Below are 27,027 nucleotides of genomic sequence, written 5' to 3' on the forward strand. Positions count from 1 at the left end.
GCTACTCTTGTCAGATGGCCATCATACATCATTGAAAAGCTGAGATTCCAGGCTTTCAGAAAACGTATGGTAGCCTTTGCCACTTTTTCGGTAACGGTTTCCAGGTCAGGCATTTGATTATAGGTAGGAGCATATATGTAGGAGCAATGATCTCCTAAGTAGATTATGTGCAATGTCGGGCAAAAAAAAAAAAACTCAAAATGGGGCATATGCATAAGAATCTAGTAATGGGCTAGCCGTTAGCACTAGCTAACTTCCAGGCAGCCGATTCATTTTTGAGTTTTTGTGAGATAGCCTGTACACATGTCTCCCAGTCTGCTTATTTGAACAAGTATGACAACCTTGTTTTAAGGGAGTATGAGGGATGGTTGAGTGGTTGTATTTCAGATTGAATTGAATTGTCGATACCTGTAATGCAGCTTGGGTGATGTTGCTAGGTTGCAGGCAGCCATTTGTTGTTAAATAAATGGAAGGCATCTAGACAGAGGTAGGCAAAGCCAGACCGGCTTCTAAGCACCCTTGTAATTCTGGCTACCTCTAATATCTAAAAATCGTCATTTATCCAAAATGATTGAAATGAATGATCACAAACATTTAAATAATGACAGTGGGTCTAGTTATGTGATAACAATGTGTAGTGGGCAGTGGAATAACTATTGGTTTCCGTTTGTGGTGACTGCTGACTGAGATAAGGAATGAGATTAAATAGATCCTGGAACTTAGCCTGGTCTGGAGCAGGCTAGCTCCACAGAATAAATCTCCATGGTAACTTACACCATAACATATCCTACTGCCCCCTATCCCACTTTTGTGCAACCGGATCACAGATAAATTGAGCCAGGATAACTAAGATATCCCGGCATAATCCCTTATCCTAGTTTTGTGCAACAGGCCCCAGGTGAAATATTAACCCAAGTCTGTCATATCATAACGGCAACTATAAATATACAATTTCCCTGTTCCCAGCACAAACACTTTGCAATGGTTAGCTTGTCACCTATGACAATCTAAGCTAAGTTTAACATCTGTTTCACATTAGTAAGTGACTGACCTATCTGGGTGTATTTTGAGATGCCTGATGAAATGTGACGTCGTTGAACCGGAATGTAGCTGTTTGCTTATTTCCACTGTGCACAAAGTTATTGTTACCAAAAGTAGCCTAGTGTTAAAACAGGAGGACTACTGTCGCCATGGTCAGTGCATTTCTGACGTGTGAGTGCGCACACATAGCGAATGTATTACGTTGCACGTTATGGCAAAGGGGACAAATACCGTATTTTCCGGACTATAAGTCGCACTTTTTTTCATAGTTTGGCTGGTCCTGCAACTCAGGTGCAACATATATATATTTATATATATGTTTTTTTCCTCTTCATGAGACATTTTTTGACTGGTGCGACTTATACTCCGGTGCGACTTATAGTCCGGAAAATACGGTACATGAATACATTTAGATAAAAAGTAATAATTGCATGAAATACAGATTGTTCAGGAGTCTTGAAGCTCGAGTCAGAGTTAAGTCTGAAGTCTTTCAGGTGGAGTTGCAACTTGCAAGTCAAGTCTGAAGTCACTGTTTGTGTGACTTTAGTGCGTTGAGTCCAAGTCTCAGACTGAAGTCCCCATCTCTGATAAATACATCCATAAAAGGTTATAAAGCATTAATAAAGCCTTGCAATTAGTGATACTGTCTTGCAAGTTTTTACAATTTGAAGTTTTTCTGAGCATTAAGCTTCTTTGAACTTTTGATAATGGCACTGATGAGATCAAATCTTTACAAAGAATTGTAGGTTGTAAGGGCTACAGTGTAATTCTTTATGAGTGCAGTCACCATTATTTGTGAATGGTTATAGGCTAATGTCAACCATTGCAAGGCATTTTGAATACTTCATACCCCATACGGACTTCAGCCTGCACATACAGTGTACAGCTGTATTAATGAATTTTATACATTTAGCAAAAGCTGAAGCAAAACAGGTTGTTTATTTCACAATTCTTAGAATGAATACAGGAATAAAACGGTCTAAAAGACTTATCACTGCCCAACGGCAACTAAACCTCTAAACAACTAAACTGCCTCTCCGATTTAAATGTGGCAACAGTACAACAAAAGATTCCATTCTGCAACAATTAAAGATTCTAGAATTCCATGTTGAATTCAATTAACCAATTAACGTTCATTTTCAACATTCCCACCACTCTAAAGCCTCCCCAATATAAAGGCACTGGTGTTGTTTAAGATATCACCAGTGTGCAGTTGCGTGGCCTCTCTCCTGTGTGTATGAGCTGTTTGTTTTCTCTCGAGTGAAACTCTTGCCACATTGAGAGCAGTGGTAAGAATACTCTCTCTTGTATGACGCCGCAGGTGAGCTTTGAGACTTGACTTGCAACGCAAGCTCTTGCCACACTGACTGCAGTTGAATGGCCTCTCTCCGGTGTGAATGCTCTCGTGTTGTTTAAGAATATGCTTTTGAGTGAAACATTTGCCACACTGAGAGCAGCTGAATGGTCTCTCTCCTGTGTGAATGCGCTGGTGTTGATTAAGAATAAACTTTCGAGTGAAACTCTTGCCACACTGAGTGCAGTGGAATGGCTTCTCTCCTGTATGGGTGCGCTGGTGTTTTTTAAGATTACCCTCGAGAGAGAAACTCTTACCACACATGGAGCAGCTGAATGGCCTCGCTCCTGTGTGAATGTCCTGGTGTCGTTTGAGATAGCTCCTTAGAAGAAACCTCTTGCCACACTGATCACAATGGTACGGCCTTTGTCCTGTGTGGATGATCTGGTGTCTTTTGAGACTACCGCTACAACTAAAACTCTTGTCACACTGGGAGCAGGAATGTGACCTCTGTCCTGTGTGAGTCGACTGCTGAGGCGTGAGCACGGGGCGCAGGGGAGAGTGGGAGTGTTTTCTGGACTTCTCTGTCTGTGAGGTGGAGGAGGACACTGGGGAGCCCACAGGTGCGGGAGGTGATTCTTTTCCTGTTTAGCAAAAAAATAAAAAATAAACAGCCATGGTCACACAAATACATAAGCTCACACAATCAACAACTTTCTTGAATTACATGTCACTGTACAGTCAGGCACTGTTACGAGGCGGTCCTGGCCCAAACTCTTCGTTGTCTAGGGTATGTTCAATTAAACTAAAAAGCCTACCGCAACTCGCAAACCAACAGAAACAAACACAGGAAGACCTGAGAACCACCCTACACGCTAGCCCTACGTGTGGGGCACAAACTTGGAAGTAGGTCCTAACTGTGGTGTGTGTGTGTGTGTGTGTGTATGTCAGCTTGGCAGGAGAATCAGAGAGCGGTCACATACCTGTGGCATCCTCGCGCTCCCGGCCCGGTACTCCGATACTTGTAGCCCTATGGCCAGCCCAAACAATGGTTCTTGTACACGTTCAAGTTTTTATTATAATTTGATGGTGCTTTTTCCAAAGCCAAAATAGACAAACAGGCCACAGCTCCCGCTGAGCCTTGCATAACGAATTGCTGCCAAAACAGTTTCTCCTCCAAAAGGTGAGGACAGGTGTTCAATTTACCAATTAGCCACAGGTAGTGACATCACTGAAACCCTGCCTGTAAGTCAGTGCTTACCCTACAATGTGACCCTAACCTATCGTAACAGGCACCCTTAACCTGTTGAGGAGTATGGACATAAATATGTTATTAGAATGTTAGACTGGAAATATTTGTGCTGTAGCAGAAACTATTTTGCACTTCCGAATTTTAAAGGAAAGTAGGAGAGAGGCCGCACTGTGCATACATACTCTTTTATTTGCACATACGCGTTTCGGCGTGTGCCTTCTTCAGTGTGCATTAGTTGACATTGGCGAACTAGCGTACTGAATGATACTGAATGAATGATACATGATACTATAAGCTGGCTAACGTTAGTCTAATGTTATGTATTAGACTCCTAAACGACCACAGTATGAGTTAACGTTAACTAACGTTAAGTCGTGACTCGTGAGTTAGCTAACGTTAGACAGATAACGTTAAAAGCTACTGCAATCTGCTTGCTACCGTTAGCTAGATCTAGCAGCTGGGGTGCCACGCCCGTTTCAGATGCTCCCACTGCTGTTGTGGTATGCCAACTCCATTAAGGGGTAAGGGGTTCCTTCAGTGTGTATTGTTTGATGCACCGCAAGAACATAATAGTAAATTGTTTGGAACACTGGGAGCATTTGTGACATTTTGCTCTTCGTTTTTTCCACACGTTCTGTCTTTCGATACATTTGATCCTTTGTGAATGAAGAAAGTCGGGCGTTAACCCTTCATCATCATCCCCTACAGATTGAAGGCTCTCTATATGTGTGTGTGTGTAGGCCTGTCACGATAACAAATTTTGCTGGACGATAAATTGTCTCAGAAATTATTGCGATAAGCGATAATATTGTCGTTCTGAGATAATTTTCTTTAAGCATCGCTTTAGCAATGAAGCGAACTATACTGTCTGTGAGTGTAATCCATTTCGCACTGTCCTGTTTGTACTTCGTTTGTCGACTAAACGCCCTGACTGTGCTCTGTCGGAAAGAGGAAGACGGCCCACTTGTTTTTTTCCCCAACTGGGAAAACTGCAGCGGATGATTGTGTTTTAGATGCATATGTATGCATGTTTGTTGTGTTGCCGCTTTTAATTGCGACTGTTTTCCAACAAATGCGACACACCGACTCGCACACGTTCAGTGGTTCACCACGGGCATTCGGCTTAAATCCGAAATGCTCCCACACTGCAGCTGTCGCGTTTGGCTTAGAAACCAATTCCATCTTTTTTGTCTTTATTAGGCGTAGCCAACTCGAACTCGCAACTAGCTTTCTCTCTGCCTAGTGCCTACTGGTATACTTCTCACGCGGCCCTTTAGCTGCACTCTGTGGTAGGCTACGCCAGTAGTCCCGCCTCCCCACACACCATGCGACTGACAAGTGACTGACATGAGGGTTCACTCATCGTTACGCTAAAAGACCCGAGAGAGGGAGAGAGAGAGACGAGGAAAACAAACAAGCATGCAAATGGCATTTATCGCGGCCAGAAAAATTATCGAGCTAATTTTAATTATCATGCGATTAATTGATTTATTGAATATCGCGACAGGCCTATGTGTGTGTTCGTGAGAGAGAGAGACAGCGAGAGAGAGAGAGCAGGAGAGATATCTTACGGGTCTTGGGTTGCTCTCGCTCTCGGTCCCCCCCTGGCTGTTCTTGAGACCTGCAGCAGTCCACCAGCATCACGGACACACGCTTTAACTGTACCAGAGACACATGGTCTGAATGGGACAGGTCCGTTTCAGGGCTGAGGGCTAAGGTCATGTCTGAATCAGGTTCCTGTCCCTAAAACACACAAAGGAAGGGACAGGTGTCAATAGCAATGGACTCATTTTATTAAGAAATAAAACAATAAAATTGAAAACATCATTTAGAAATACTGGCAACTCTTCAACTATACATGTTCTAAATATTCCCAAAAGGTAAAGGAAGGCAAGGCAGTTTTAATATTCCCAAGAGGCAAAGCAAGGCAAGGCAGTTTTAATATTCCCCCAAGAGGCAAAGCAAGGCAAGGCAGTTTTAATATTCCCAAGTTTTATATACAGTGCTTTTCATACACATGTCATACACAAAGTGCTTTACCGTGTAAAGCAGCGGTTCCCAAACGTATTTCCCTGTGGACCACCTTCTACATCCTAACTGGGCTCGTGTACCCATAAAAAAGTAACACATTTTATTGACGCATTCCAGGCATTGTGTTTAATTAGCATGATAACAAAATCAAAATGTGCAACTGGTCTATGAGCTCTCACGCTAAAAAAAGCACATTAGAATGGTTAGATAGCATCTCCCTGCAAACCACGCACTGTGGCTTTGGGCAGTCTGTCTCCCAATCCACATGAAGCCTAGGGCTATATGCCTCATCATACTTTCGTTTTCTTCGCGCAGTCTTTTCTGTCTCGTTCTTTCTTTTATCCCCCTGCGCTCCATCTCCACCTTCATCATTCTGCCCCCCATCCCATCGTTACCTGTGTCCTGCTCTGTTTCTCTCGCTTCTCTTCTTTGATCACTTTAATTAGGCCTTTTGGACAGTGTCCCTGTTTTAAGCCAGTTTTCCATGTTTAGGCAGCCTTCTACCTAGCCTATTCTTCAACAAAACTAACACGCCAAATATTCTGGCTGCCCGCAGGAAATCACGTGTATTGTGTAGCTTATTTTTTTTAATGAAATAGCCTATTATAAGAGTTTAAAAATGATTTCCTTTAACCCTTTAGGCGCCAGAGGTTTTTTTCCGAAATGATCAATTTTGACATCTTCATTTTAAAAGGCTATATCTTAAAAGTGATAAGAGATAGAGACTTTCTGTAAATTAGAGAAATATTAAGGATGACCCAAAGTTTATGTAGAGATTAAATGTTTATATCTAATTTGCATATTATGACGTCATATGGTGGCGGCCATCTTGGATTATAGAATTTTCATGAAAAATTGCATGTTTGAATGATACAATGCACCACTTCTTTCCCCCAAAATGTCCCTAACCTTCTGTATGCTATATTGCACAATACTGAATGCTCAGGTAAATAGTAAGTAGTGAACAAACTGTGTAAATCATTACTAATAAATGGCAGAAACAAACCAAATGCATGTAGCGGTAGACTGGCCTTTTGCACTGCAAAAAATGAAATCTAACCAAGTGTTATTAATCTTATATTAAGATTAAAAAATCTATTTGGTATTGTTTTTAGTATGAAAAGACTTACCTAGCGCCCTCTCAAAAGAACATTTTGACTTAATTTAAGAAGATTTTGACTTATTTTAAGGAGTCTTATCAAGACAAATTTGCTCAACGCACTGGCAGCCAAATTTGCTTGTTTTTAGGACACATTTGCTTAACGCACTGGCAGCCAAATTTGCTTGTTTCCAGGATGAGATGTCTTAAAATAAGTCAAACTTTTTTTAAATTAAGTCAAATGTTTTCACAAGGAAGCGCTAGGTAAGTCTCTTTATACTGAAAATAATACCAACTAGTTTTTTTTATCTTGATATAAGATTAATAACACTTGGTAAGATTTTGTTAGATAAGCAGTTTTTGCAGTGTGCTGTAGAGATTTTCCATTTACTACATACAGTAGGCACTCTGATTCCATGTATGGGGCACATATATATTATTCAGATGACACACAAACACAAGTAGACAAGACCTGTTTAGTTCAAAAGCTCATTTGCCACGGCAAGGCACAGATCAGGAGTGAGATGAGGAAACAAGACGAGACAATGTTAGTATTATTTTTCTTTTTGTTGTTTTTGTTGATGTTTTTTTATTTTTTTTCTTAGCTGACAAAGACACACACATCACAAGGACATGAACACACAAAAAGGAACACATAGTGTATGTCCTAAATGATCAGGGAAATAGATAGCAAATCAACAGTGTAAATCATTACTAATAAATGGCTGACATTTTTTTTTTTTTATGTAGCAGGCCTTTTGCTGTAGAGATAATGACTCCCTATCCCTATCCATTGAGGGCCGGCATTCCCATCATCTTGTGATAGACTATGCATGACCTAATGTGTGTGTGTGTGTGTGTGGGAGAGGGAGAGAGCGTGGCCAGATCTGCCTCGCGCGCACCGAGTGGAGAGAATTTGCGCAGCTCGGACTAGGCCTACTGTCATTCTCATTGCGACTCCCCACACTGCCACTACGTTCCCCCCTAACTGTCCTATGAGCACTTCGACCTCGTCTAACATACCCAGTGACATTAGACAAAGGCTCCACCACGTTACTGTCGCCGCGATTGTGGAGAGGCACACGTTCAGAAGACAGAAGCTAGCGCTATCATTAGGCTACCTCCAGCCTCGTTCGCCACACCACTAACACCCTGCTAACTTCCCGATGAACACTCCGAACCCGTGAAACATTATTCCCACCAGTGACATTGGGCAAACGATTCAACGTTTGTGCTTGGTGTAAGCTAAACTATGGAGTAAACTCTCACTTTGTCCAGCTGCATCATTGCAAGGCAGGGACGCATCTGAAGCCTCACTAAACGAATCACCGTCATTTTCTGAAGGCAGATATTCCCCTTCAGAATCAGGGTCCGCGAATAGAAGACCCAACACTTCATTTCAGGTAAACTTTTTTGATGCCATTAGACGATAATCTAATGCAAATACTCGCTGATGTTGACAATATCGCTCTGACAAAGTGGCTCACACGCACACTAGCTCCGGTATTGCACGCACTGATTCACTACAGCTGTAGCTCAAAAGTTTTGTTTAAACCGTGACCTTTTACGGACTCGGGGATGACATATGACATGTCTGCCATCTAGTGGAGTGGAAGTCGAACGAAATATGACACCCTATTTGACTAAATCGGCCGTTTTATTCAGTACCGCATCTTGTCGAGTTAACTCGACAGTGGCGCCTAGAGGGTTAACTTCACGTTTCCATATCATTATAACCCGATTCAAAATGATGTATTATTTATTAATTAATTAGACTATTAATTAATTAATAATTTAACTCCTTTCCGCCATTGCCCTTTTCATCTTGCGAACCCCCTAGCGGCAGCTCGCGTACCACCGGTGGTACGCGTACCACAGTTTGGGAATCCCTGGTGTAAAGAACCTAAAATAAGTTATAATGTTAAAATTATATACAGTAATTCCCTGCCACACTGTATATAAACCACAGAACAGCAGTGTTTTATGCAAGTAAAAAAAAAAACGAAACCAAATTAATACCATATTAACTGCCCCCGTGTCAAAATCAATGTATAACCCGCGGCTAATAGATGGGAAATTACGGGTAATAGACTATGCACACAAAATGCTCTCTCTGTGTGCTGGCTCGTATCCAGTGGAGCCAGGTGGGTTTGAATCTGCCGCTATTGTTAATGTAATTAGTGTCTACATGGACCAGGTGGGTTTGAATCTGCCGCTATTGTTAATGTAATTAGTGTCTACATGGACCAGGTGTGTCTACATGGACCAGGTGGGTTTGAACCTGCCGCTATTGTTAATGTAATTAGTGTCTACATGGACCAGGTGGGTTTGAACCTGCCGCTATTGTTAATGTAATTAGTGTCTACATGGACCAGGTGGGTTTGAATCTGCCGCTATTGTTAATGTAATTAGTGTCTACATGGACCAGGTGTGTCTACATGGACCAGGTGGGTTTGAATCTGCCGCTATTGTTAATGTAATTAGTGTCTACATGGACCAGGTGGGTTTGAATCTGCCGCTATTGTTAATGTAATTAGTGTCTACATGGACCAGGTGTGTCTACATGGACCAGGTGGGTTTGAATCTGCCGCTATTGTTAATGTAATTAGTGTCTACATGGACCAGGTGGGTTTGAATCTGCCGCTATTGTTAATGTAATTAGTGTCTACATGGACCAGGTGTGTCTACATGGACCAGGTGGGTTTGAATCTGCCGCTATTGTTAATGTAATTAGTGTCTACATGGACCAGGTGTGTCTACATGGACCAGGTGGGTTTGAATCTGCCGCTATTGTTAATGCAATTAGTGTCTACATGGACCAGGTGGGTTTGAATCTGCCGCTATTGTTAATGTAATTAGTGTCTACATGGACCAGGTGTGTCTACATGGACCAGGTGGGTTTGAATCTGCCGCTATTGTTAATGTAATTAGTGTCTACATGGACCAGGTGGGTTTGAATCTGCCGCTATTGTTAATGTAAAGTATCTACACGGACCAGGTGTGTTTTAACCTGCCGCTACTGTTAATGTAATTAGTGTCTACACGGACCAGGTGTGTTTTAACCTGCCGCTACTGTTAATGTAATTAGAGTCTACTCGGACCAGGTGTGTTTGAACTTGTATCAAATGATAGCTCTGTGTCTCCTCTTTCATCTGACATGCGTGGCATATCTATCCGATCACAGGTTTGCGAGTAATTCAAACGAGAGTAATGGGTGTGCAGCGTTGGTTTTTGTACATGACGTTATTATTTTGCAGTCACTTCATCTGTTTTTATAACCCAAAAGGATTGATATCCATGGTACCAATGGATAGCCCTGTGTCTCCTCTTTCATCTGATATTGGCATATCTATGCGATCACGGGTTCACGAGTAATTTGAACGAGAGTAATGGGTGCGCAGGTGAACACAGAGAAGTATACTGTAAATATGATGCAATTGTCGTTGGAAAGCCCAAATTCTGCTCTGTCACGCAATAAAGGTTTCATCTCGCTGCGATGGAGAGTTCCGGAGCAATGTAACAGAGAAGAAAGGGTGTGTTTTTTGACACACTTTGCGTCAATCGGGTTCTAAGGGTTAATGTTAATTAGGATGTGTAATCTGTGTTCAGCTTCATTAGCATACTGTGCATCATAAATATCATTTATTTTACTCAAAGGGCAGTACCTGATTCAGTTCTGTGTTAATGTCTGCAACTGAAGAGACGTCATGTTCAATTTTGGGATCAATTTTGTCCACTGCAGGAACAGAAACAGAGTTACTACACTTAACAGTTTAACAGAGTTACTACGTTTAACAGATGCTCGTACGTAATGAAGCTTCAAAAGACAGTGGCAACAACTCAATCTTCTACGACATTTACAATATGACACAAACCCATATAGTAGTATTGTCTACTATCTAAGTATGTATAAATATAGAAAAGAATGCACACCCTCTGAGGTGCTGGCAAGGGAAAATAAACTAAGAAAAACGTAATTCTTTATTCCAACGTTTCGGCCGAAACATTGGAATGAAAGAATTAAGAGATAGAGTGTGCGGCGACCAAGTTTTTCTTACTATCTAAGTATGACCTACCAATGTGATGTGGATCCCCTTCAGATCAAAGTAATGTGAGGTTATCAGGTAGAAGAAATGTGAGGTTATCAGGTAGAAGAAATGAGTCGATGACAGAAAAGATTTGCCCAATGCAACCTGTCCACCCAGAACAACGGTTCCTTACCAGTGTATTTTTTTTTTGTCCCTGACTCTGTATTGTGTGTGTCCAGCTCCACTCCTTACCAGACTGCCTGTTATCGCCACCTGAATATCCTCCATAATCATCAGCATCAGCTTCTTTTTTAACCCAAGTAACTGAAGCTTCCAGCAGACCCTGGTGTTCAGGTGAGACTGATAGACCCTGGTCTTTAGGCGTCGAAGGCAGGCCCTGGTCATCAGATAAGACTGGTAGACCCTGATCATCAGGTGAGACTGGTAGACGCTGGTCTTTAGGAGAGACCAGTAGACCCTGGTCATCAGGTGAGACTGGTAGACCCTGGTCTTTAGGCGTCGAAGGCAGGCCCTGGTCATCAGATAAGACTGGTAGACCCTGATCATCAGGTGAGACTGGTAGACCCTGATCATCAGGTGAGACTGGTAGACCCTGATCATCAGGTGAGACTGGTAGACCCTGGTCTTTAGGTGATACCAGCAGACCCTGGTCATCAGATAAGACTGGTAGACCCTGGATATCAGGTGAGACCAGCAGGCTTTCAACAATGGATGCCACATGAGCAGGTGAGATCATCTGTATTGACCAGGCCAGTGACTCCTCTTTAGGTTCCAGCAAGTCAGACTGGAGACGGAGGCTGGGACTGTCCTCGGGTGGCTGCAAAACACACATATCAAACGTTGGAATCTGTGTGTGTCAGAGTTGATTTGAAAATGATTTCGTTTTAGCCAATTTCTATCGGACAATTTATCGAACCGGAGAGATTTAATTTTGTCGGACATTTAATTTTTTTTCTGGCCAATGTCCGGCAATTACCGGACAACGGAAACCATCGTGTGTGTGTGTGTGTGTGTGTGTGTGTGTGAGAGTGTGTATGTGTCTTTCAGTGTTTCTGTGTGTGTGAACCGTAATCAAAGGACCACAGGGTCTTGGGGAGGAGAACCCAACTTTAAATATAACTAAATAAATGTAAATGTGACTGCATTATTCCAAATTATTATACGGCTCTTCATAATGCTAGTAGAACGCTCCATTGACTTGAATGGGATTTCCCAACATTCTACGGTAAAATATTTTCATGTAATTACCACTGCAAACATATAATTACCGCTGTCAATGGCAACGGGTTTTGTGCTGCTGATTTAAGTTTTTCATATCACTCCGCAAGTAGTCCGGTCACTGAACTTGAACTTGAACAAGTTCAACTTGAACTTGAACTTTTAACTTCATTCAAAAGTGAAAGCAGACGGTTGATCAGCTGTGTTCTAAAGAATGTTTGATTCAAGGTCAGCGTGTGTTGCAAACTATTTGTTTCACATCAAAAGCCACAACGAAACGGTAACACATAAGTGTAAAGAGACATATCGTGGAGTTTATTTTTTTGTTTTGCAAGTAGCCGTATAATAAGCGGGATAATGTATAGAATGCCGGTCATTATTGGGAAAATTAGTCCCTTCAGGGTGAAGTAAGACCTGTCAGGACTTATTTCCCCCAATAATGACCGCCGTTCTATACATTATCCCTTACATAATTGTGATGATGACTATGTTTGCCATTATCAAGCAGCCCTAGTGCATTTTTGCTATAATCAAACAGCCTTTGAGTTCAGACACATGTGTACATGTATGTGTGTGTGTGTGTTAGGGGTGTAAAGGTACACATATTCGTAGCAAACCGTTAAAGGCTGTTCACACCAGGAATGATAACTATAACGATAACTATAACCATAACGATAAAAGCGTCCACACTGACCAACGATAAGCAGAGTCTCTCCTTGTGTTAATGGATGTGAAGGCTAAAATACTGTTTGTTTTTCATCGTTCTCAAAACGATCCCCAATGATATTGTTCTTCATGTCATTATCGTTATAGTTTATGAGTGAATGTCGTCATTCATATTAACAAGAACAATATTTTTAAATAGTTATCGTTCTTGGTGTGAATGGCCCTAACCTGTTAAGGAGTAAATTCTTGTCCTGGCTCCCTCTAGAATTCTATGCAAACGTTCTATAAGGTGTTGCCACCTGATGACAAGTGGGTGGTGGCCATGTTGGAAGTATGCAAAAGACACTGAAATGTAATCCCTATTAGAAAGTCTGTTTCTGGTTTAGTATAACTTCTATATTATACTTCTATGTATAATACTTTCTTTGACCAGAAATGGTATGTTACTGTCATATAGGCCTACACAGTTGCCATGATAGTCCAGACGAAATAAAGATATGCAATTTTACAGATTATTCATTATCAAGGAGAACAAACTTTTAAACTGACTAGAGCGGAGCTGTCAGTCAGACATCGATGTCCGTGGCACAATCGAGCCTAGGATGAACCTGTTAATGTCTTAGCTTTTCCTTGAATAGGCTAATTAGGCTATAATTCTATACAATTTAATCATATTCCCTCGCACTAGTTAAACATCCAAGTTGCCCTGTTATAATCATCTAAGTTATGTCTAAACAATTGTTCTTGTTCTTGTCAATATGTTCTTGTTTTCAACGTTCTAACTGCATCTTTTGATGGTAACATTGTTAAGGGGGTAGCCATGGCCCACTGGTTAGCACTCTGGACTTGTAACCGGAGGGTTGCCGGTTTGAGCCCCGGCTGAAGTGCCCTTGAGCAAGGCACCTAACCCCTCACTGCTTCCCAAGCGCCGCCGTTGTAGCAGGCAGCTCACTGGGCCGGGATTAGTGTGTGCTTCACCTCACAGTGTGTTCACTGTGTGCTGATTGTGTTTCACTAATTCACCGATTGGGTTAAATGAGACCAAATTTCCCTCACGGGATCAAAAAAGTATATATACTTATACTTAATGATATTTTCCCTCACGGGATCAAAAAAGTATATATACTTACACTTAATGACATTTTTGAGAGGGATGCATTAATTTTCTAGCCGCTAATGACGTCTTCGCTAATGACGTCTTCAATGACATTTGCCATTTGGATAGCGATTAGCCTACAACCAATCTTTAAATTATAGTGATTTGGCTTTAAAACAATAGCATGCTTCAAATAACCACATTTGATCTATTTTTAAATGGTAAGTTACAGGGTTAAAAAAAAATCCCATTGTTTCCTCAAAATGATCAATCATTCATAAGCTACTTTAGTTTTAAAACAAGTGTCTAATTTTAGTATTATAGACTTTTCTGAAAATATCATTGACATTGAAATTACATTGACCACAACCTCCAGTTTCCATAATTTTGCTCATCTGGAAAACAGTATTTAATAATTAGGCCTACATATTTTTCCTGAATTCCCAGACCTAAATTTACATTTACATTTATTAACTTAGCAGACAGTTTTATCCAAAGTGACTTACATATGTCAATCATATTACAAAGTCCATTGTCCCTGGAGAAATTCGGGGTTAAGTGCCTTGCTCAAGTGCTCAACGGTGGAAGCCAAGAATTATAGCACAACATTGCCAGTTAAAATGATGCATAGTACATACTGCTGCTTTAAATGTGTCTGGGTAGGTGGCCTACATACTCAATTGTTCACATATGCCACCCACACCAACAGAACCTCACATTTGCCACCAACACCAATCAAGCGCACTTTCCTTCCTCCATCATTTTTATAACCACCAGCCGCCACTGTTACAGACTTACCGAAAATGAACGAACCGTGACTTCAACATCGTTGTGTACCGTTACACCCCTAGTGTGTGTGTGTGTATGTGTGTGTGTGTGTGTGTGTGTGTGCGTGCGTGTATGTGTGTGTGTGCGTGTGTGCGTGCGTGTATGTGTGTGCGTGTAGTGTGTGTGTATGTGTGTGTGTGTTTCGCAACCTTTAGCTCCCCATCCGGTGGCCATTCATTTCCATCCTGAGTTTCCCTACAGAGGTAAGAGATTGCAAGGTCAGAGTTCAAAGGTTAAAAATATTGCTCAATAAAGCCAAAGAATGTGGATCATATCAATCACTTTAGAGGGAAAATGAACAGGCTGTTTCTTTGGGTGCCAGTAATTCTCATGTATACTGTATACTGTGTGTATGTGTGTGTATGTGTGTGTGTGCGTGTAGCTATGATTACTCTGCTGGCTGTATATGTGTGTGTGGGTGTGTGTGTCTGTGCATTGTGAATACAACAGTGTATATACCTATGATCATTTTGTTGGCTTTTGAGCTGTTGATGCAGGTTCTCCAATTCATTCTTAAGGAACGCAATAGTCTGGATCATATGCACACACACACACATACACACAGTTATGCATGGTTACAACATAAAGATTGATATTTCAGCAAATATATGTATATACTGCTAATCAAGTGATATAGGTGATTTTTCTTTTGTCTTGTGCAACCCCTAAATATCATTTAATTTAGCCAATTGTTATGTGATAACTTAAACTGGTGGTAGACCAAAATGCAGGGTTCAAATTGGGAGAAAAGAGAAAAAAAGTTTTTTTTGGGCCACCCTAGTGCCCAGGGGTTTATAATCCATCCACGCCCAAGTATATCAAAAGTTTAGAATACCCTAATTGACTGACTTAACAAATGACTCGTTTGTGATTTTTAGTAATATTTTTAAATGACAGGAAATGTATTAAAATTCAATTTGGGGGTCCCCCAGACCCCATCAAACACACACGAACACTCATCACAACATACACACACACATACACACACACACAAAGTTATGCATGGTTACATTTTCATGTACTGTATGTATGTGTGTGTCCTAACCGTAAGAAGTCCTCATGAAATATACTGAAACACACACAATAACTCAAAGATGCGTGCACACACACACATACACATAACACACTATACAGACACACACACACACACCTGGTTGGCCTGTGTCAGTGAGTTGTTTTTCTCCTCCAGGTGTTTCTGCAGTTCATCGATCTTCAGCTTCAGCTTCTTGTTTGACTCCACCTGCTCTGTCAGACTCCGCCAAATCTCCGCCTCCTTCTCTTCCAGACGACGAATCACCATGCAGAGCTCCTGGTTCTTAACCACTTCATGCTGATAAAGGCACAAACACATCAAACAGGTAAAACATACACACACACACACACACACACACACACACACACACACACACCTGTTTGGCCTGTGTCAGTGAGTTGTGTTTCTCCTCCAGGTGTTTCTGCAGTTCATCGATCTTCAGCTTCAACTGCATGTTTGACTCCACCTGCTCTGTCAGACTCCGCCCAGTCTCCGCCTCCTTCTCTTCCAGACGACGAATCACCATGCAGAGCTCCTGGTTCTTAACCACTTCATGCTGATAACAGAGATGTTCAAGTCATTTTTTGGAAGTCCAAGTCAAGTCTCAAGTCTTTGGGAGCAAGGTCAAGTCAAGTCTCAAGTCTTTTGTCACGAGTCCAAGTCAAGTCTCAAGTCTTTCGCCATCTGACACTGTATTATTAAATCTTATGTAGCTACCATCCATACAGTACAGTATCAAAATCAGTTGTAGGATAACTTCATGGGGTTTCTGCCTGGGGCCTGTACTACGAAGGAAGCTTAACCTACCCAGATGTGACCCAGGGTTACTTTGTTAAACCAGGGTTGACAAAACCTGGTTATCTTAAGTGGTGTTAATCGGTACTACGACGCTGATTATGAAGTTGATTTGTTGAGCCGGGGTTAACCTAATTGGAGTTTGTGCACGTTCACATAAAAGGGGCGGGTTGCAGCGCAAGTCACCACTTTCAATGATGACGCGATCACCTTATTTTACGGATGAGGAATGCACAATTATTATGACAAGTTATGAGGAATTAAAACTAGGGATGCACGATATATCTGCGGCCGATATATTATTGGCCGATAAGTGAAAAAATGAAAATATTATTATCGGTCCGATAACAGAATTCTGGCCGATAATTTGCGCCGATATTTTTTAAAGTCCTAATTTAGGCCTATGTAAGGTCCGTCTGGCTACACTGAGCTACTTGAGCTTGGTTGGCTATACTTTTTCCTCAATATAATGTCAGCGGTGTGAATGTATTTCACCACTCTAACAAAATCTGTGGATATGCGTTCATTTGGGAATCTGTGCATCTCAAAATCGTCTCGTGAATGATCCGCCATTTAACCTTACCAGAGCGGAGCTCAGCCCTATCTAGAGCCGTCTTGTGCTGGTGTGTTTGCACTTTACCGCGCTGATCGGGGAAACAAATAAGCAAACTCGTTAGTGAGACGAGTACATAAGTAGGCCTAGTTCTAAGTTGTGTTTTAGTATTATATTTGCATTACGTTAGCTTGGGTTTTGTATAACTACCTAGAAATATGCTAACCATTCCTGCTTCAGTTCCAGACAGGTCATCATAATAAGTTATTAAAACCTTCGGGGCTAACCCCTTCATTTCTGCTGCAGCAGGTTGTGCGCAACAGAGTAGACGGACATAAGATACAGTCTGAGGAGTTGCGGCTTTATTCAGTTACCCGCAGTTGAAACTACTGTAAACCTAAGTTTCCCTCACAAACTCTGATTTGGTCACTATACTGTAGCTTATTCCCAGCTGAGCCGTTTATGAGCGTTTAGTCCTAAATTAAAACAATTCATACTCTCTAGCCACTCACTCGCAATTCACTGACGTCAGGTTCACTTAAAGGAGCCACACATACTGTAGGGCTAGGCTACTGTTATGTTGTTGACTGCCGCACTATTGAGGACTATTATGAGTTCTGTCCATCATTTGGTGGTAGGTAAAATTACTGCAATAAAATTATGCTTATTAAATGCTTTCCCCAAATCACTTTTCACAATTTTTTTCAAGAGTAATATTATCGGTTATCGTATCAGTATCGGCCACAACAAACCAATAAATATCGGTTATTGTTATCGGCCCTAAAATTCCATATCGGTGCATCTCTAATTAAAACCCACTTTACGACAAAAATCAAATACGTCGGCAGTGAACAAAGCAAGGCTGTTGGCAACGTATTGCAGATTGGGTAGCCTAAATGCCTAAAAGTTAAGTTTTATTCCCACATGTTCTTCAAATATGTGTTACGGAGGATTAGTAGCTTGCGGAATGTCTGAAATGAGTTGAAATAATTAAATAGCCTATTTTGAGTTCATAGAAAGGCCTACAGATGCAACCCAATTCAGAAGTGGGCATATAGATTACAGTAATAAGGATAATTTAATGTTTAAGTAGCCCCCATTGACTGATTAAGTGTATGCCTAATCCTGTGAACATTTCAGATGCAACACCATTGCCAAACGCACACGGCAGCAGGTGAAAATGAAACACAAAAACATTATTCAGAATAGTAGGTTTATATAGTTATAGCTTGCATTAATATTTCTTATATGAAAACATGTAGGCCTAGCTTATAGCCTTCACTTGGCCTCTGTTTTACAGCTAACAAGAAAAAGGTGTCTTTGAACACTACTGTAGGAGGAAAGGCACCAGAGTGTTTTACAGTAGCAGAGGAGTTGGCCATCGCCAAATAATAGTGGAAGGCCGATTATGGAGGGGGTTGAGGGAGGCATTCGGTCGGATTCTGGTGCTGTGGAAATGTGTAGCCTTTATGTGCAGGGTACAGTAATATGACATTCAATTCAACAAGTTTGTTAAAATGGTGATTTTTATTTATTAGGCCTACTGTAGGCTATGTCCGATTTATTTTAGGCTATTCTTGCTCAGATGTTCAGCATAGGCCTGTCCGATTTATTTTCGGACATACAGTATTCTTGCATCACTGATTTAATACATGAATGTCCACGTACGGGCATTGCTATGAGACGTCTTCCTAGATCATCTGACAAAGATAACGAATTCCCTCGGCTGACAATCTATATCTTCATAGAGAATATCGTCCGGGTAGGCTATATATATTTTCTGGCGGTCTCTTAAACCCCTCACCCTGCGAAGAGAGTCCCTCACGATTTGCGCTCCAATGTCGTATGGATCATCCAGGTACGCCGACATGTCTCGGGAGAAATTGTTAGTGGAGGGGTGGTACTTATAAAGGGTGTGGTTAACGGAAACCTCGGGTTAACCAAGAACATAACCTGGTCGGAGCAGGTTTGGGATGCAGCGTAAATTGCCATGGCAGCATACCTCGGTTAAAACCTATCCACCTTTCGTAGTACAAGTTAATCGGGAAGTTACGCCACACGTGATCAAGTTACTCTCGAAGTTACCCAGATAAGCCAGTAACCCCGCTTCGTAGTACAGGCCCCTGCACTGCAATCTGAAGAAACACAAATTAAGCTCTGTTTATTTTGCTTGCCACTAATAAAATCTGCATGATACAACTGACATATGTGTAGTGGGGGGGAATGATTCTAATACTGCAATGTGCAAGCTTGGAATTTCATAATTTTAGGGGCAAGGTCACTTCGCCTTCAGTTGGGCAGATTTGGCGGGGGGCACAAAGACCACATGTCAGGGCACCAAGGCCAAAATTAACTAAACAGTATTTTACATAAAAATGATCAAAGTTGTATTTAGCCTATTCACAGCAGTAAACCTGCATCACTATGAAACATGACATATTACATAGAATATGATCAGAATCATCTGATTTGAATATTTACAAATATCTATAGGGCTGTAATGATATACGATTCGAAACCGAAATCGTGACATTCATATCCACGATAAGCTTTACTTATCGGTAGCCTACGTTGTCCAAAAACAAATAAATAAATAATTTCAAACCTCTCCTTGCTTTCATTGTAGACTTTGTGTGCAACTTTACCAAACAGTATAGAAGTAAACCCCCTCTCCTTGCCCCACTCTCTCTTGCGCTCCCTCCCTCTCCTGCTCAATGAACACGCACGACTTAAATTAAAACATTCACAATCGTGAAAGCAAGGACACATAGAAGACGACTAGCTAAATTACTATTAAATCCGCATAGCATCATTAGCATGCTGCACATATTTGTTTAAAACTCTTGCATTGAAGTTGACCGATCATCTCAATACCAACGTTTCCCCAAAAGGGCCTGTCCCAAGGAGAACAAGTATTACCTTGAAACTTAAACACACATGGGGAAACTGAGCAGTCCAATCAGTAGACTATGATAGGCTAAGCTAGCCAACAATGCTACTTTGTTTACAATATTTCCAGGCTTCAACCAGACAGCTGAATTAAAAAGGTAGAGTTGTAATAAAAAATAGTAGGCCTAGGCTATAGGCTAATCTGCATAAAGTGTGCTGTCATAAATATCAGTCATTCAGAAAAATATTTTTATATCAGGATATAAAATAGTAGATATATTATATTGTAATCCTCTGGTGTTCTAAGGGAGGCTATTAAAATGTTATTCCCCCCCCCCCCAAAAAAAAAAAAAAAGAAGAATCGATAACCGAACCGTGGGTCAAAAATCGTGAGACAAACCGAATCGTGAGGTTGGTGTATCGTTACAGCCCTAGATATCTAGGTTATATTTAACATTTATTTTCTATTTGGCCTGTTATAAAATCATGTATTGAACAATTTATAGCCTACATGCATGTTTAACATGTTGTGATCATTGGCTACTTTGACAAACTCTTAGTCAGCTGTATATCATCTGTTTTCATTCAAAACTGGACTACTCTGGAATGGCTAAATGTACAAGGGAATGCTTTACACCTTTGAGTTCAGTAAGGCAGGGCTTAAAATTCATTTTTCAAAATGGGGGGAATTCCCCCCTTAGGTTATTCATGTAGGGGGGATTTACACAATTTGGGGGGAGGGGGGACGGGGTCGATTCTGATACCAAGTCAAGAATTGCGATTTCGATACTTCTTCGATACTTTTTTAAAAAAGTGTTTGATTTTGGGGCCCCACCACCCTGACGTCATCAGTAATATATACTGTAGTGGGATCATTCACAACAGTGGACATCCTAGATTCTGCTTGACTCTCTCCACACACACACAAACACACACTGAAAATGATGGCTTATGTGATATGTTTCTATTTCATATATTTTTTTAATTCATATAAAGTGTATTTAGTTAATAATGTATTTTTTAATGTATAGCATTTTACTAGTAATTACTAGTAGCTAAACATATTTAGTAATTTGAATGCTTCATATTGACGTTTAACCTATAACACTTATCTTTAATGTGTTGTGTAGGTCTAATTGAGTGCACATTGGTGATGAGTAGGTGTAATTGAGTAATAAATGCAATAAATGTTCAAAAAACTAACAAGTCGAAGACAATCTTTCTGGGATCAAGTGTTGACGTGACCTGAGCTAGCAGGATAGTTACCAAGAAGCTCTTTCCAGATGTAAAAGTTTGCCATGGTTGCGTAGCCTATTTGCGTAAGCGCAAAGTGGTTCTCTCTCTCTCTCTCTCTGTGTGTGTGTGTCTGTGTCTGCATGAGGCTGATGATGATGTTCAATTCAACTCGGTAGTTGATCCGTCCGGTCAGCACCGCATTCACGCCACTTCATGATTATATTAACGTCATCAGACAGGCTGTAAAAGTGTATGCGGGAATTTCTTGCATTATGATGGCTAGAGTTGCGGGACTTAAACAAATTATGCGCAATACCCGCAATCGCGCAGTGAAATTTAAGCCCTGGTAAGGTCTGCTGTTTATCCTGATATATGGTTTGTCATGTGTTGAGGGAAAAGTTCGTAAAGTATTCCATTGAGATGAATGGGCAGGGGGCGCAGAACCTATATGTAAAATAATATGATTAAATTAAAGTTACTTTTCTCGCGAACTGTTTATCACAGCAACTAGCGGCTTACATTGTTTAAAAGCTGAGAAAAGGCTCTTTCATGTGATGTGATGCATGTAATGTCTGTGTGATGACTAGGCTAATTCGTGAGTAGTTCAACAGAGAACAATGGGTGCATTTGGACGCACTTTTTTTCTTGCCGTGCGCTGCCACTTTCTCCACTGTGTAAAAGACTCAATTATTTTGCACTGTGAATGCTAAGATTATTTTGACAGGCCACAGGCCCAATAAAATATGCTATTAGTCAGATGCAAAGCAGAATATTGAAAGAAGGGGGCACCAAGGCCACATTGACCTGTGAACCTCCGATTTTCAAAGAGGCATCACGGACAATGCAAGGGGCAATGACGGCCATGGCCGTCGTGAAATTCCAACCCTGCCAACGTCTATTATATTTTCTTCTGAAATAAAATGTGGGCAGCCAAGAGTGGATGTGAAACTAAAAATCATGTATGCTTTAATGGAGTTAGCTTCATTTTCTCATCCAGAACTTACATTGGGTTTCCAATTTAGGACATTGTATAGTCTAAGGGTAACACATCCCTTTAGCCCTTGGACCTGGTGAAATATTAACTTAAGTCTGTCACATCATATGGCCAACTATAAATATGCAATCTTCCTGTTCCCAGCATTAGCATAACACTTTGTGATTTTTAGCTTGTCACCTGTGACGATATATGCTAAGTTTAACGTCTCTTTCACATCAGTAAGTCCTATCTGGGTGCATTTTGAGATGGCTGATGAAATTTGACGTTGTTGAAACGGCAACATTATCCTGGTGTCATACACATTGCATGTAGCTGTTTGCTTATTTTCACTGGCCACAAAGTTTTTGTAACCAAAAGTAGCCTAGTGTACGTTGCACATTATGGCAAAGGGGACCGCTCGCCATACGTTTCCCCAACGTATGTACTGGTACCAATAAAATTAAATAGAAATACATGAATACATTTACATTTAAAACATCAATAATTGCATGAAATACAGGTTGTTCACGACTCGCGAGTCTCGAAGCTCGAGTCAAGTCTGAAGTCTTTGAGGTGGAGTCGCAAGTCAAGTCTGAAGTCACTGTTTGTGCGACTTAAGTGCGACACGAGTCCAAGTCTCAGACTCGAGTCCCCATCTCTGGCTGATAAAGGCACAAACACATCAAACAGGTAAAACACACACACACACACACACACACACACACACCTGTTTGGCTTGGGTCAGTGAGTTGTGTGTCTCCTTCAGGTGTTTCTGCAGTTCATCGATCTTCAGCTTCAGCTGCTTGTTTGACTCCACCTGCTCTGTCAGACTCCGCCCAGTCTCCGCCTCTTTCTCTTCCACACGACAAATGAACATGCAGAGCTCCTGGTTCTTAACCACTTCATACTGATAAAGCCAGAAACACAACAAGCATGTTAAATCACACACACAAACGCACACATAGGCCCAGTTCATCAGGGATCCTGGTTCTACAGAGCTCCTGGTTTGAGATGTTCCTATATTGGCAAGACACAGGCAAAAAAGCAACAAAAAGCAAACAAAAAAATAAAATAAAGAAACATGTAAACAAATAAAATACATGACTCTAATCAACGAAAAGCACCATGTAGGGCTGGGATAAACAATTATTGTTTAAACGATTAAGATTCCAAAATAAAAGACTATACAAGTGCAAAGTAATGCATTCTTAGTCAGAGGTAGCATTCAGCTCAGTTCAGTAGTGTATAGGTCTAATTGAGTGCCTGTCACTTTAAGACAACGTTCGTGAAGGAATCATTGCAATTAACATTAACACAGTTACAACGCTGCTGATGTGTGGATGCAATTCATAACGTAGTTCAAATAACGGTTCGTACTTCTCCTTGGGACGAACACTTTTGAGTCTTGGAAAACACTTTTCCATTTACATCGGGATTTTGCAAACATTCAGAGTCAATAAAATGAGCTCTACATGAGTAACGAAATTGACAAGCAGATGTAAGTAAGCAAGCTAAACTTGACATCCGAACAGTATCCTAACGTTAGCTTTGAGATACTGCTTGATTGCATAACTTAACTTAGTTTGGTCTCCTCAATGTACTATGTTGTGATGAGACCTTAGCAGAGTTACCTTTAATGCAGCAGTTTTGAACAAATTTGCGCAGCATGGTCATGATGCTAAGCGGATTTAGTAGCAATTTAGCCCGCCGTGTTCTATGCAATGCTTCTATGTGGCAACAACAATCATGAATATTTTGTTAAATGCACATGCAGAGGAGGGGCAGCGGGCTCGTTACAAGAGAGAGTGGCTGGGGCAAGGAAAGGCTGCATGCGTGAAAAGCACAGCTCAATGATTTCGTGGCCCCCAGCCACAGATTAGTCAACGTATGGGAAACACTGAAGGTGTAAAATTAAAAATATTTAGCGCAACACATTATGCTTAACGAATCGACGCGCATATTTTGCGTCGACGTATTTTTTGCGTCGACGTCATCAATTACGTTGACGCGTTGTCCCAGCCCTAGCACAATGTAAACAAATAAAATACATGACTCTAATCAACGAAAAGCACCATGTAAACAAATAAAATACATGACTCTAATCAACAGAGACAAATGCCATCGATACGAGTGTTGAAACGAGGGGGGGGGTGTAGTTTTAAACTAAACACTAATTAATTAGCTTACCATATGTCTGTACAGCAATAAATTTATAATTTTCTACATAAAAAATAAAAAATATTATATAGGCTATATGTGGCCTGATTAAGTGGACAGCTATACTGCGAGACATGTACAAAAAGACAATTACACGTTCACGTCACAATCAGGAATTATTTGAACAAGACGGTAGACTAATGTCATACAATGTTGCAATAATTATTTGGAGAAATTCAACTATAAACCATAAACTGTGTGTTTAGATTGGATATGTGCAGCAAACAAGTGACTCTCTTACTCTTCCATTGACTTCCATTGTATTAAAAGAGCACCGCATGTGGTGCAAAGTGGTACTGCAGATAAAGTACAAATTCAGTGGATTTATAGACAATATTTGTAAAAAATCTTATCTCAATGAAGAAACTCAGCAACAAGCCGAAATTTTGGGCAGATGATCCTCACATACAGAATGATATATGGTAAAATTAAAAAAAATCCTGTTAACTGTCCACGTGGTGAAATGAGAAGATGAAAACGGGCTTTTTGAAAATCAAGCCCAATTTAATAAAAATGCTCTGACAATGTGATAATGTTAACAACCAAAGTTAATGCATGGACATGACCTTATAATCCATACATGAGTGGGAAAAAAATCTGATGAATTTGTGTCACATACTTTTTGAATGAGAAGCCCTCAAAGGTGGTGATGTTTTTTCACATAATGAATGTATAGCCATTTTCAGAGCTTTGCAGAGGGGGAATTACACAAGATACACCTGTTGATTTTTTAATTCAACAGGAAAATGTACTTCTATTCACATAGTTTCACTAATGTGTGTGAAATACCAAAAGAGCCAATAATGTTGGAAGTTGAACAAAAAGGATTGTTCACCACGATGCTTAAAATGACTTGAAACTTGAAAGGGCTGTAGTTTTGGAACCATTAGTGATACAGATATACTATTTAAGATTTATGCATAGGTTTGGTCTACAAACACCTGTGATTTTTTTCAGATTTTTTGGGAGAGGGTGACCTGCCAGCCACTGGGTGATTTGACACGGAATGACCCCTATTCATTTGAGAACAATGTGTCATATTGTCAACAACACAGTTCTTGGGGAACTGTCTTGTAGGCTACTGTTTAAGTATGACATTTACATGTTTACGTGGATACTACTCCATGAGATAGTTTTTTACCTTGACGAGAAATATCGATACATTGTAGTGATCTGAGATCTTATCACACCCCTAGTGTAGCTATATCTATGATCTAATATTTATGGATAGCGTGTGTGTTTGTGTGTGTGTTACCTGTAACGCTTGTGTGATTACTTGAGTAGCCCTCTCCAGGTTGATGCAGGCCTGCCTGTGTCTCATGCTTTTGGTCTGCTGATTATCCTAAACATAACATCAACAATTTAAGAACAGTTTGAAGTATAGGAATGATTGAGGGGATCTGACCCCCCCGATTAGGAAGAGAGATAAAAACCAAAATTTTTTTTTTTTTGTACAGCTGTACTCTGACTAATGTGTGTGTGTATGTGTCATTTCCAAGCAAAAGATGACAAAAAAAGACTACAAATCAGGATATGTATGTGTGTTTGTGTGTGTGCGTAACAGAGGTCGTAATTTGTCCGCTGCTCACGGCCCTCGAACCCGCCACCTCGACACTCACCGGCATGGGAGTCGAACGCTCTAACCACTGACCTAAAAGCCCAGGCTTCCAACTCAGCGGTTAGAAGCGTTCTTAAAGGAACCATATGTAAGAAATGTATTTCAATTAATCATAAAATGGCCCTTATATGTCACTAGACATTAAGAAATCATGTTCATTTCAAATACTTATATCACTGACAACAGTAGTCCGGCCATGATATTGTCATTTAAAATGTGAAGTTGCAGCCCTCAACTGATGTTGATGTTGTCATGTTGTGTTTTGGCCGGATGCGCCACCCACTAATCACGAAGTCAGTAGTGTTTCGTCATCCAGATCCGGTTGCCAGCTCTGCCAGTCAGGGGGGAGGGGATACACCGCTCTACAGTAATTTGAAAGTGATTGCAGTACCAGTTTTGGCCACAATCTTACATACGGTTCCTTTAAGGCAGCGTTTCTCAAACTGTGGGTCGCGGAGACATGCCAGGTGGGGCGCGAACTGACGTGAAAAACAGGATTTTTTTTTTTTTTTTTTTTTTTTATCTGGGCCCAGGTAGCACCCGATGCGCAATGGACGCACTGTGTTATTCACAGGGAAGCACTCGTGTCAAGGCAGCTTAGTCCCGACCTACATGAGATTTTGAACGTTGTTGTGAGAGTGGTGAATTTCATCAAAACCCGGCCCTTAAAAGCGCGTCTATTCTCCGCACTTTGCGAAAAGATGGTAGCTGAACAAAAGGCTGTAGGCCTACTGTTTCACAGCGAGGCAAGGTGGCTTTCCCTGCTGTCGCGTGTGTTTGAGCTCCGAGTCGCCTCTTCTTGGAAGAAGGGCGCATGTTTGAATCTGCAAGCACGTTCACTAATGAACATTTCTTGACGAAGCTGGTCTATCTTAGCGATATATTTGATATATAGGCTAGTGACAATGGCCCCTCATTTTTGAGATACCCCTACCGGAGGTAGAACTAAACGCAACAATGTTTTTCCTCATCTCTAAGGTCTCCCATATATGAAATGGATTCTTAGCTAAATATATTTTACTGCTAAGATTGTTAAATTAACAGATATTGTTATACACACCAAAACCAAAAAAGGACTAAAATATAGCCTGTCCGTATGGGACTTAAGGCATAAAAAAGTAATGCAGATCAATCAC

The sequence above is a fragment of the Alosa pseudoharengus genome, unplaced genomic scaffold (assembly GCF_046254945.1).
Source record: "Alosa pseudoharengus isolate Yale_2024_CS ecotype anadromous, Long Island Sound unplaced genomic scaffold, YU_APseudo_1.1 YU_APseudo_1.1_scf_1, whole genome shotgun sequence".
In the NCBI taxonomy this organism is placed as follows: Eukaryota; Metazoa; Chordata; class Actinopteri; order Clupeiformes; family Clupeidae; genus Alosa; species Alosa pseudoharengus.